The sequence below is a fragment of the Salmo trutta genome, unplaced genomic scaffold, assembly GCF_901001165.1.
Source record: "Salmo trutta unplaced genomic scaffold, fSalTru1.1, whole genome shotgun sequence".
In the NCBI taxonomy this organism is placed as follows: Eukaryota; Metazoa; Chordata; class Actinopteri; order Salmoniformes; family Salmonidae; genus Salmo; species Salmo trutta.
In genome coordinates this window covers 6,299-18,336 of record NW_021823108.1, presented here as the reverse complement: position 1 = coordinate 18,336, position 12,038 = coordinate 6,299, and the positions used below count along the sequence as shown (strand labels likewise).

At 44.8% G+C, this 12,038-nt stretch overlaps 1 pseudogene; it reads right to left on the bottom strand.

The window, feature by feature from the left end:
• LOC115188977 (low-density lipoprotein receptor-related protein 1B-like) overlaps window positions 1–11,653 on the bottom strand; it is a 49,056-nt pseudogene extending 37,403 nt beyond the window's left edge.
• Window positions 11,654–12,038: the final 385 nt, after the last annotated feature.

The following is a 12,038-nucleotide window of genomic DNA, read 5'->3' as shown; positions in this document are numbered from 1 at the left end:
GTCAATGTGCGGGGGCACCGGTTAGTTGAGGTAATATGTACATGAAGGTAGAGTTATTAAAGTGACTATGCATAGATGATAACAACAGAGAGTAGCAGCGGTGTAAAAGAGGGGGAGAGGGGGGCAATGCAAATAGTCTGGGTAGCCATTTGATTAGGTGTTCAGGAGTCTTATGGCTTGGAAGCTGTTTAGAAGCCTATTGGACCTAGACTTGGCGCTCCGGTACCGCTTGCCGTAAGGTAGCAGAGGGAACAGTCTATGACTAGGGTGGCTGGAGTCTTTGACAATTTTTAGGGCCTTCCTCTGACACCGCCTGGTATAGAGGTCCTGGATGGCTTGGCCCCAGTGATGTACTGGGCCGTTCGCACTACTCTCTGTAGTGCCTTGCGGTCGGAGGCCGAGCAGTTACCATACTAGGCAGTGAGGAAACCAGTCGGGACGCTCTCGATGGTACAGCTGTAGAACCTTTTGAGGATCTGAGGATCCATGCCAAATCTTTTCAGTCTCCTGAGGGGGAATAGGTTTTGTTGTTCCCTCTTCACGACTGTCTTGGCGTGCTTGGACCATGTTAGTTTGTTGGTGATGTGGACACCAAGGAACTTGAAGCTCTCAACCTGCTCCAGATTTGCCCCAAACATAATCCTTTGTATTCAGCACATGAAGTTAACTTCTTTGCCACATTTTATGCAGTATTACTTAACTGCCTTATTGCAAAAAGGACGCATGTTTTGGAAAATCTTCCATCTTTTCACTCCGTCATTTAGATTAATGTTGTTGATCCATCCTCAGTTTTCTCCTATCACAGCCATTAAATTCTGTAACTGTTTTAAAGTCACCATTGGCCTCATGGTAAAATCCCTGAGCGGTTTCCTTCCTCTCCGGCAACTGAGTTAGGAAGGATGCCTATATCTATGTAGTGACTGGTTTTATTGATACATCCAATATGTAATTAATAACTTCACCATGCTCAAAGGGATATTCAATGTCCGCTTGTTTTATTTATTTTGCCCATAGGTGACCTTTGTGAGCTATTGGAAAACCTCCCTGTTCTTTGTTGTTGAATCTGTGTTTGAAATTCACTACTGGACTGTGGGACCTTACAGATAATTGTATGTGTGGGGTACAGAGATGAGGTAGTCATAAAAATATAATGTTTAAACACTATTATTGCACAGAGTGAGTCCATACAACTTATGTGACACGTTAAGCAAATCTTTACTCCTGAACTTATTTAGGCTTGCCATAACAAAGGGGTTGAATACTTAATGACTCAAGTTTTTCATTTTTATTAATTTGTAAACATTTCAAAAAACGTAATTCCACTTTGACATTATGGGGTATTGTGTGTAGGCCAGTTGCACAAAATCTAAATTTAAACCAGTTTAAATTCAGGCTGTAACACAACAAAATGTTGGAAAAAGTCATGGGGTGTGTGAATGCTTTCTGAAGGCACTGTAGTACAATAGAAATAGAACAGTAGAACTCACCACAGTTGGCCTCGTCCGATCCATCGGCACAGTCCGGGTCGTCGTCACACACCCATAGGGCTGAGATACAGTGCATGGAGCTCTTACACTGGAACTGGTTGGCAGAACAGGTACTCTCAGCTGGGGATAGAGACCGATGGCACAGGAGATAGAAAAGAGACAGGGAGTTAAAACAGGTGTACAGTATGTCAATTCTGAAGGATAAGACGAAAAGAGACGTCACATATTACACAAAAAGGACCAGTTAAGCAGTCTATATAAAAATGGCAAAACTTGTAGGCTAATGCAACTGAAGGTACCAAAACAGTAGCAATACACATGTATTGTAGTTCAATCAAATTCGCACAAATCATGTTATATGTGGCATACAAAACTAGGGTGTGGAGCAATAGAGAAAGTACATTTTTCCTCCACACCCTCCTTATGCCACAGTACCCTGACACCCAGAGCACAGCTTCCTCTTTCCCAGCAGGAGGGGGGATGGAGGTGGTTAGAGCTCCGGCTGCATCTCTAAACCCTCAGCCCTCCCAGCGTGATTAGCCCTGGTTAAACCTCCCTCTGTGTCAGAAAGACATCCCCCTCAGCCCTCAGACGCAGGCTAAACCTCCTTCTGTCTGCCCTAATCTGCACCCTGGGTGAGACTCGGCTCCTGAAATATCCTCTCTGTCTCGCGCTGTCGCTCACGCGCGCGCATCATTTTGCCATGTTAAAACTGACGCGCTGGCATTTTCCAGCCCCAGCGCCAGGGTCGGCGATTTACCTGTGTAATGTCAGCTGGCTTGCGCCGAAGTGGGAGGGGTGGAAATATTTGAGGTGTGTCCTTAAGAACGTGCGCCAATATGCCAATTTCAGTGACTGCAACTAGGGATTTTTAAGGCCGACCAAAAGCTGGTTTTAGCGGTAAAGCAGTTGGTAATGACATTGATTTTGCCAGAGGATGCGCACACTGTAGCCTAAGTACATCACCAATGTTTTATTGAAATGTCATGAATATCAGAACACTCAGACATTCCCCTTTTTATTTCTGTGAGACGTTTGGATTCATTATGTGCTATGCCCATTGCATGAAAGGTGTCCGTGAACGTAGGAAGCCTGTATAAGAACAAGTTATTAAAAAAAGTTATTAATTTTGTCAAAAAAATGTATCTTCCACTTTCCTCTGTTGGAACGTTCAAACCGCGGGATATCGCGGGAATTGGTGCTGAATCAGCTTTTAGGCTATATTTGCCTGTTTTGTTACCATTCACTTGGCTAAGTCACTATGGCCAAATCAACGGCAATGGTAGGCTACAGCTATATACAGTATATTTGGGAGCAGTAACGGTGAGTGGACATTCCCCCCTTTCTCTTTATATTGGATCTTTATCCAGCTCCTGTCAGAAGTTTAGATGTGCATCAACCCCCGATAGTCTTGTGTGGTCTCGTGTGGCTCAGTTGGTAGAACATGGTGTTTGCAACGCCAGGGTTGTGGGTTCGATTCCCACGGGGGACCAGTACTTAGAAAAAAATAAATGAAATGTATGCATTCACTACTGTATGTCGCTCTGGATAAGAGTGTCTGCTAAATGACGTAAATGTAGTCTACGTTATTGCCTAATATCACAGTATATTTATTTCTTTATTTAACCAGGTAGGCTAGTTGAGAACAAGTTCTCATTTGCAACTGCGACCTGGCCAAGATAAAGCAAAGCAGTTCGACACATACAACACAGAGTTACACATGGAATAAACAAACATACAATCAATAATACAGTAGAAAAATCTATATACAGCATGTGCAAACGAGGTAGGATAAGAGAGGTAAGGCAATAAATAGGCCATGGTGGCAAAGTAATTACAATAAAGCAATTAAACACTGGAATGGTAGGATGTGCAGAGGATGAATGTGCAAGTTGAGTTACTGGGGTGCAAAGGAGCAAGATAAATAAATAAATACAGTATGGGGATGAGGTAGATTGGATGGGCTGTATATGGGTGAAGGAGAAGTGGGGGAGGTTTTGATGAGTTGCTGTGGGGAGCGCAGGGCTGTTGACCGGGGTAGGGGTAGCAAAGTGGAAAGCATGGCCAGCCGTAGAAAAATGCTTATTGAAATTCTCAATTATTGTAGATTTATCGGTAGTGACAGTGTTTCCTAGGCTCAGTGCAGTGGGCAGCTGGGAGGAGGTGGTCTTATTCTCCATGGGCTTTACACTGTCCCATAACTTTTTTGAGTTTGTACTACAGGATGCACATTTCTGTTTGAAATTATGCCCAATTATATGCCCACGGGGAGCAATGGTGGTGCCTGTAATTGTATTTAGACATATAGCCTGTTTAAAACCAGTTGTTGTTTCGTTTTAGGAGAATTTGATTAAAATGACTCGCTCTCTTTGTATGTCTTATCAATTAGTGAATTTAATATTGCTTATTGACAATGTAATGCATTTTACAGTAGGCCTATATTAGTGCAAATGCTATGTTAACAATATATTTCCATATCGATGCCATGCAATTACTGTTCAAAACATGTTCAACATATTTATCAAATATGGGATAGGCCCACTTTTTGTTATTTTGTTTCTGTAGGCTATTTAACAAACTAGGCTATAATGGACTAACATTCAACTAGGAGTTGATGACCACGCAATACATAAAATACCATAAATACACAATGTGAGCTTGGGACTATAACGTTCTATCTGCATTTTTGTCAACATTTTGTTATTCATGTGGCCTTGTTCTGTTCAATGTTCTCTACCTATATAGTACTATACATATCCTAATTCATGTTGTTAAGTTAAAAAGAACACAAGATACAAATTGCTGACACCATTCAAACCAATGAGGGTTCGGAATACTAATGCCAATCATCTCAGAATCATATTTTGCAGATAGAACTTTCTAGTCCTGTCACATTCTTCTTCGTCAGATGATAAAGAAAAATCATTGTCGGACCAAAACGCAAAAATAAACAAATACCCCCCCCCCCCCCAAAAAATCCCCCTAAACTAAAGGGAGGGTGGCTGCCGTCACCGACGGCACTCGTGCAACACCCCCCCCTCCCCAACCCACCTATACTGGAGGTGTCTCAGATTCCGGTCTGCTACCCCCACCCAACTTGTCCACCCCTGCTGAATACTCAGGGCTGTAGAGCGTCTCTGGGGGCTCCGGACTGTAGGCAGACTCACTCGGTTCCGGACCGTAGGCAGACTCACTCGGTTCCGGACCGTAGGCAGACTCACTCGGTTCCGGACCGTAGGCAGACTCACTCGGTTCCGGACCGTAGGCAGACTCACTCGGTTCCGGACTGTAGGCAGACTCACTCGGTTCCGGACTGTACACTGTTGCCGAATACTCTGAACTGGACACTGTTGCCGGATACTCTGGACTGGACACTGTTGCCGGATACTCTGGACTGGACACTGTTGCCGGATACTCTGGACTGGACACTGTTGCCAGATACTCTGGACTGGACACTGTTGTCGGAAGCTCGAGACTGAGCTGACGCACTGGAAGCCTAATGCGTGGGGCTGGTAGTGGAGCTACCAGACTGGAGACACGCACTTTAAGGCTAGTGCGAGGAGCGGGAACAGGCTGAATAGGACTGGGCTGACGCACTGGAAGCCTAGTGCGTGGGGCTGGTAGTGGAGCTACCAGACTGGAGACACGCACTTTAAGGCTAGTGCGAGGAGCGGGAACAGAACTGAGTTGGACTGGGCTGACGTATTGGAGGCCTGGTGCGTGGTGCTGGTACTGGATATACCGGGCCGTGGAGAAGCACTGGCGGTCTCGATCGCACCTCCTGCACAACCCGTCCTGGCTGGATGGAACTAGTAGCCCTGTATGAGCGGAGTGCTGGTACAGGGCGAACTGGGCTGTGCAGGGGCCTGATGGTTGCCGTGCATAGAGCGGGCGTAGGGTAGCCTGGACCTAGGAGGCGCACCGGTGGCCAGATGCGCTGCGCAGGCATCCTCCTACCAGGCTGGATGCCCACTCTAGCACGGCATTTGCGAGGGGCTGGGATCACTCGCACCGGACTGTGCGTGTGTATGGGCAAGATCGTGCGTACTTCCGCATACTTAGGCGCTCTCCACTCCATACGTCCTTCCCAAAAAGCACGGGGAGCTGGCTTAGGGCTCACCCTTGGCCCGTGCCAAACTACCCGTGTGCCCCCCCCCAAAAAATGATTGGGTTTGCCTCTCCGGCTTTCTCACCAGCCGTGTTCCCCGGTAGCATTCCCGGTCTTCACCCGCCTTCCTCCATGGGCCCTCTCCGGCCAGAATCTGCTCCCATGTCCAAAACTCCCGATAGTCCATATTAGTGTTCCGTTGCTCCTTACCCCGCTGCTTGGTCCTTGGTTGGTGGGAGATTCTGTCACGGTTGTCGTAGGTTAAAGTGGACCAAGACGCAGCGGGGAAATGTGCACTCATTTTCTTTTATTGACTTGGCGAAGAAGGAAAATCCAAAATAAACACGTACACAAAACACAATGACGAATAACAGGCCGGTAAGGCATTAAGGCTATACCTAGCACAATCTCCCACAAACTACAAACACAAACCTATATATAGGACTCTCAATCAGAGGCAACTAGGAAACACCTGCCTCCAATTGAGAGTCCAACACCCAATACCTAAACAAAGAAATACTAATACTAGAATGAACATAGAAATACAAAACATAACATAGCCCAAAACCCGAAAATAATAAATCAAACACCCTTCTAAACAATCAACCACCCCGAACCACATAAAACAAATACCCCCTGCCACGTCCTGACCAAACTACAATACAAATAACCCCTATTACTGGTCAGGATGTGACAAGTCCCAAGCTTTCGACAACTTGAAGCAACCACATATTTAGCCATGGAGCATGTTCTGATTGGCCAGTGAGAGGTCAAGTCTCGATACATCTTCATCTTGTTTATTTTGCAAAACCCAGCCCTTCCGCGCCACTGCCAGCTACTGCGCCCATAAATTTGGTTGTGAAAATAGCAACAAATATTTCTGACACCCCCCATACCTATAGCGCTACCGCCAGCGCTTAGATTTACACTTGTGTTTGGTTTGTAAAAATAGAGCCCACAGAGAAACACTTTACTTGGTGCTGTACATTCCTCCAGCCCTCCCCCCCCATCCTTCCCCTCACACCTTCCCCCACCCAGCTCCACCTTCCCCCAGCCTACCAGCGTGGCTCAACCCCCTGCTGGTGCAATTACCAGTGTCTTCCTCTCTGTTCCCAGTGGCCTCAGGGCAAGACTTCGGGCAAGGGCAACACGGCTCTACCACTGAGCCAGGCTGGGGCTGAATGTGACTGCAGCCAGAGACTCAGGAGGTGCGGGGAGGGGAAGGGAGGGAGATTAGACTGCTTCTAGGGCTGGAGCTCTGAGACGTGTCGTTAACCCAACACTGTGATCTAATAAGGCATTCACGGATGGTGTGTATGTATGTGTGTGTGTGTGTGTGTCTTGAGACCTTGCTCCAGTGTGTCTTAGAGCTGTCACTTTGATTCATGATGACAACCAGACAGGTGTGATTACAGGTACTTACTAAGACCCTCTCTCTGTCTCTCTCACAGACATGAGGAATTGTCTCATAACCTTTACCTGGTGCTGTAAATTTCAGACAAGTGAAAGAAGCACCCAGAAGTTCAAAACTTTAAAATGTCAAGACAGAGGGATAACAAGCAGGGGATGAAACTCCAATCAAAATCCACAGTGAGGTCAAACTAGGTCAACTAAAAGGAAACACACATCCTTTTCTTACTATAACACGGACATGTGGCTTTTATTAATAATGGACCTTCCTTGTGTCTATGAACAGAATTAACCAGGTATGGCAGTATGAACATAGAAGGCTGGGGGCTTCCTATAATCCAAAGAGAATTGTTAACAGGGTGAATCATTGACCAAGACTTGAAGATCAGAGGGGAAGTCACAGACTGTCTGTTCAGAGTCTGAGTTTCTCTCTACTTTTCCTTTCTTTTCTTTGTCATTCATCAAAGGGTTGTCTCTCACGCTAAAGAAATGTCCAGAGTGCCAACAACTAAAAGCCTTTTCAATACTTTATTATCTAAATTCTTGCAGAGGCTCATTTTTTATGGCCAAGTGAAATTGAAATTCCCCCGACAAAAAGTGCAGAGCTGTCAAACTTTCATCACACAGTCAGCATCTTCTTTAAGACCGTATCTATAGAGATCCATCTATCTACAGATTATTTGACTCTTACGGCAGTCTGTCTCGTCCTCTCCGTCTCCACAGTCGTCCTGTCCGTTACAGCGCAGGTTCAGTGGGATGCACTTCTGACGCTTCCTGCATTTGAACTGTCCAGATAGACAGATGTACGATTCTGTAGATAGTATGAACAAAGGTGTTAGCCTTAACCGAGGTAGTCTACAATGTCGTTTTTGACAGTTGTGGAAACTTTTGGGTCGGATTCAGAATAGGACGGATAATGTCAGAATTTATTTATTGACTTTATTTAACCAGGTAAGTAATGAGTATGCATTCTCTTTTACAATAATGACCAGAAATGTGAAGAAATGTCAATAATATGACAAAAGGACTTCACCACAGTTGGCTTCATCAGAGTTGTCCCCACAGTCGTTCTCTCCATCACAGATAAACGGAGGCAGAGCACAGAGACCAGTTCCACACTGGAACCTCCCTGGCTGGCATTTAAACTCAGCTGTGAGGAGAGAACAGAAACACACACACACACACATTGCACCGACTTTATAGAAGCACAGCTAGTGAACAAGACCAGGGAGAAGGGTTGTAACGGTTTCTGTACTGTACTGTGCAGTTAGTGTCCTGCTCCACTAGAGGGCTGTGAATTGATTGTGTAATTGTGAATTGGTGTGTACAGAAAATGTGACAACCCTTACTGGGACCTTGTCAAGTGTATGCGTGTGTGTGTGTGTGTGTTGATGGTGACTCACGGCAGTCTGGAGGCTCGTCTGACCCGTCCCCACAGTCATCCACCGTGTCACACTTCCACCAGAAGGGGATGCACTCATCTGTCCCACAGCGGAACTATAGGACACAACAACAGTAGAAAGCTTCAGATTTCAACATCATCATCATTCATTAAGATTTTGGGACACTAAAGTCCCTTACTTGAATCTACAAATACTAAAGTCAGAGCCTCTGCTAGTCCCTCCCCATCTTCCAAAAACATCTGAAAACATACCTCTTCAAAATGTATCTTAATCTATCCCACAGCACCCCCCCTCTCTCACTCCCCCTCCTAGCACGGGCTTAGCTGGTAGCTGCTTTATTGGGTGGCAGGTACAGTAGCCTTTGTGATTAGAGTGTTGGGCCAGTAACCGAAAGGTTGCTGGTTTGAATTCCGAAGCCGACAAAATCTGACACTGTGCCCTTGAGCAAGGCACTTAACCCAATTTATCCAGGGGTGCTGGACAATGGTGACACTGGCCGTGACCCCACTCCCTATGGGTGTCTCAGGGGGAGTTTGGATATGCAAGAAACACATTCCCATGACACACATATATTTGACATGTTACAAGTGTGTAACATGTCAAATATAAGCACTCCTCTAATTATTACTAAGGAAATATTCACTTACTATGACTGTGAAATGTAGTTGTCCCACCTAGCAACCTTAAGATGAATTCACTAACTGTAAGTCGCTCTGGATAACAACGTCAAATATGTCAAATATTTCTGTAAGCAGTAGGAGAAAAGGGCCACTGACCTGGCTGGCTGTGCAGTTGGAAAGGCAGGTCTTGTTTTCTGCAGCCAGGTAGAAGTGGGTGGGGCAGGCACACCTGTAACCTCCCCTGGGGGAGAGCAGACACAGGTGGCTGCAGCCTCCGTTGGTCACCTGACACTGGTGTTTGGGCACTGCGGCGGAGAGAGGGAGACTAAAACCAACATCCACAGCTAGAGCCCTTTCCCCTCAACTCTGCTGTCAGCATCATTAGTCTGAGGGCACATTTGCTCATTACAATTAAAAAGAAACACCTCTCTCTCTCTTTCTCCAAGGCATTCAGACACACACACTGAGCGTCTAGACAATTACCGTCGGGTTGGCGGAGAGGGTGGTACACCTTGATGTTGTGGATGGCTCTCCAGTATCTGAGCAGCTCTGCTCCCTGAGCCCCGGAGGTCTTGTGGGCCCGGTTCAGCGACTTGGACTTCTCATCCGTCCAATAGATGACATCCTCAAACAGAGTCAGCCCTGTCACCCTCCCGGATGTCTTGACTAGGCACTGGAATGGAATACGCACTGATTAATCAGAGTCTGGAATACAGCCAGATCACACACACACGCACGCACGCACGAACACACACACATACAATAGATTAACATGCCACTTCTACATTACGTCCATCTGATTCTGCTATAGGAGGAATTTGCTGAACACACACACGCACGCACGCACACATGAACGCACACACACACACACACACACACACACACACAGCTCGTCCTGAATAATTGCTGTGACAAGCTGCCAGGCTCTGTGGTGTTTTATTGCAGGCAAAGAGGAGTAAAGACATGACTAAATGGACTGTCTGTCTGTCAGTCAGCATGGCTTAGTAGAGCACGGAGTAGACTATAAGTACTACAGCTAATCACAAACTGGCTGTTGAAAATGAAAAACTGAAATTAAATTAACAATAAAAATATGTTGAGAGTGTCGTGACTTCACTTTAAAACCTCTACAGGATCGGTGTCCTCCCCACGGGACGGTTAAGCTAACGTAGGCTAATGTGATTAGCATGAGGTTGTAAGTAACATGAACATTTCCCAGGACAGACATATCTGATATGGGCAGAAAGCTTAAATTCTTGTTAATCTAACTGCACTGTCCAATTTACAGTAGTTATTACAGGGAAAGAATACCATTCTATTGTTTGAGGAGAGTGCACAATTATGACCTTGAAAATGTATTATTAAACCATTTAGGCACATTTGGGCAGTCTTGATACAACATTTTGAACAGGTATGCAATGGTTCATTGGATCAGTCTAAAACTTTGCACATACACTGCTGCCATCTATTGGCCAACATCTAAATTGCGCCTGGGCTGGAATAATACATTATGGCTTTTCAGTTGTATTTCAAAGATGATAGTACAAAAAAATACAATTAAATGCATGCGTTTTTCTTTGTATTATCGTTTACCAGATCGAATGTGTGATATATTGTCCTACATTAATTTCACATTTCCACAAACTTAAAAGTGTTTCTTTTCAAATGGTATCAAGAATATGCATATCCTTGCTTCAGGTCCTGTGCTACATGCAGTTAGATTTGGATATGTCATTTTAGGCAAAAATGTATGAAAAGGGTCGGATCCTTAAGAGGTTTTTAAGCCTTGTTTAATAACATCATGTTTTGTTCGTGAACCAAATGGTATTGTGGAAAAATTGTGTTAGACCAAATGAATAACTAAAAAAAAGGTGAGAAAAACATTTATCTCATTTCTCACAGGTTGAACGCCAGAGATAGATAGCGACTCACTTCAATTAACACCTTGTTTTGAAGTGTATGGAACAGGCATATTAATGACTGGCTCACGTTCGGTTTCTATGGAGTTGAATCAATCACGGACAAACCGTTTCACAGTAATGTCAAGGTTTTTATCTAAAGTCTGAAAAAGTACACTCAATTAATTTTGTATTTATTTATTTCACCTTTAGTTAACCAGGTAGGCTAGTTGAGAACAAGTTCTCATTTACAACTGCGACCTGGCCAAGATAAAGCAAAGCAGTGCGACACAAACAACAACACAGAGTTACACATGGAATAAACAAACATACAGTCAATAATACAATAGAGAAAGTATACAGTGTGTGCAAATGAGGTAGGATAAGGGGGGTGAGGCAATAAATAGGCCATAGTGGCGAAATTATTACAGTATGGCAAATTAAACACTGGAGTGATAGATGACAATGTCAATGACAAACTGACCTTAAATCTGCACAAATGATTATTTACAAAGCCAATTGAGCCATCAAATGTTGAGAGTTGAGAGACAGAGAGACAGAGAGACAGAGAGACAGAGAGACAGAGAGACAGAGAGACAGAGAGACAGACAGACAGACAGACAGACAGACAGACAGACAGACAGACAGACAGACAAAGACCAAGACCAAGACCAAGGGAAATACTTAATTCACTGTCCCTTACCTTTGTGTCTTTTGAACCGTCCATGTTTGAGAAGAGAATTTGATGTGAGTCAGCCCAGTAAAGTCTTTTTGCTGTGTAGTCGATGGTGAGAGCTGCAGGGCTGAATATGTCTGTATCACTGATCACCGTCCGGCTGCTGCCGTCCAAACCTATTCTCCCAATATGGGGATACTCTCCACTGTCGATCCAGAACACATAACTACAGAGGAATGAATACAGTTTTCAGCTAGATACCTTAGGCTACACTTCTCCACTTCGTTGGTCAAATGGGCTATGTGAAACTGTGAATTGTGGTTGTCCTCACTTAGCTATCTTAAGGTTAATGCAGTAACTGTAAGTCGCTCTGGACAAGAGTGTCTGCTAAATGACAAAAATTTGGTAAATCTAACTGTGTTACTTCTCATTATGG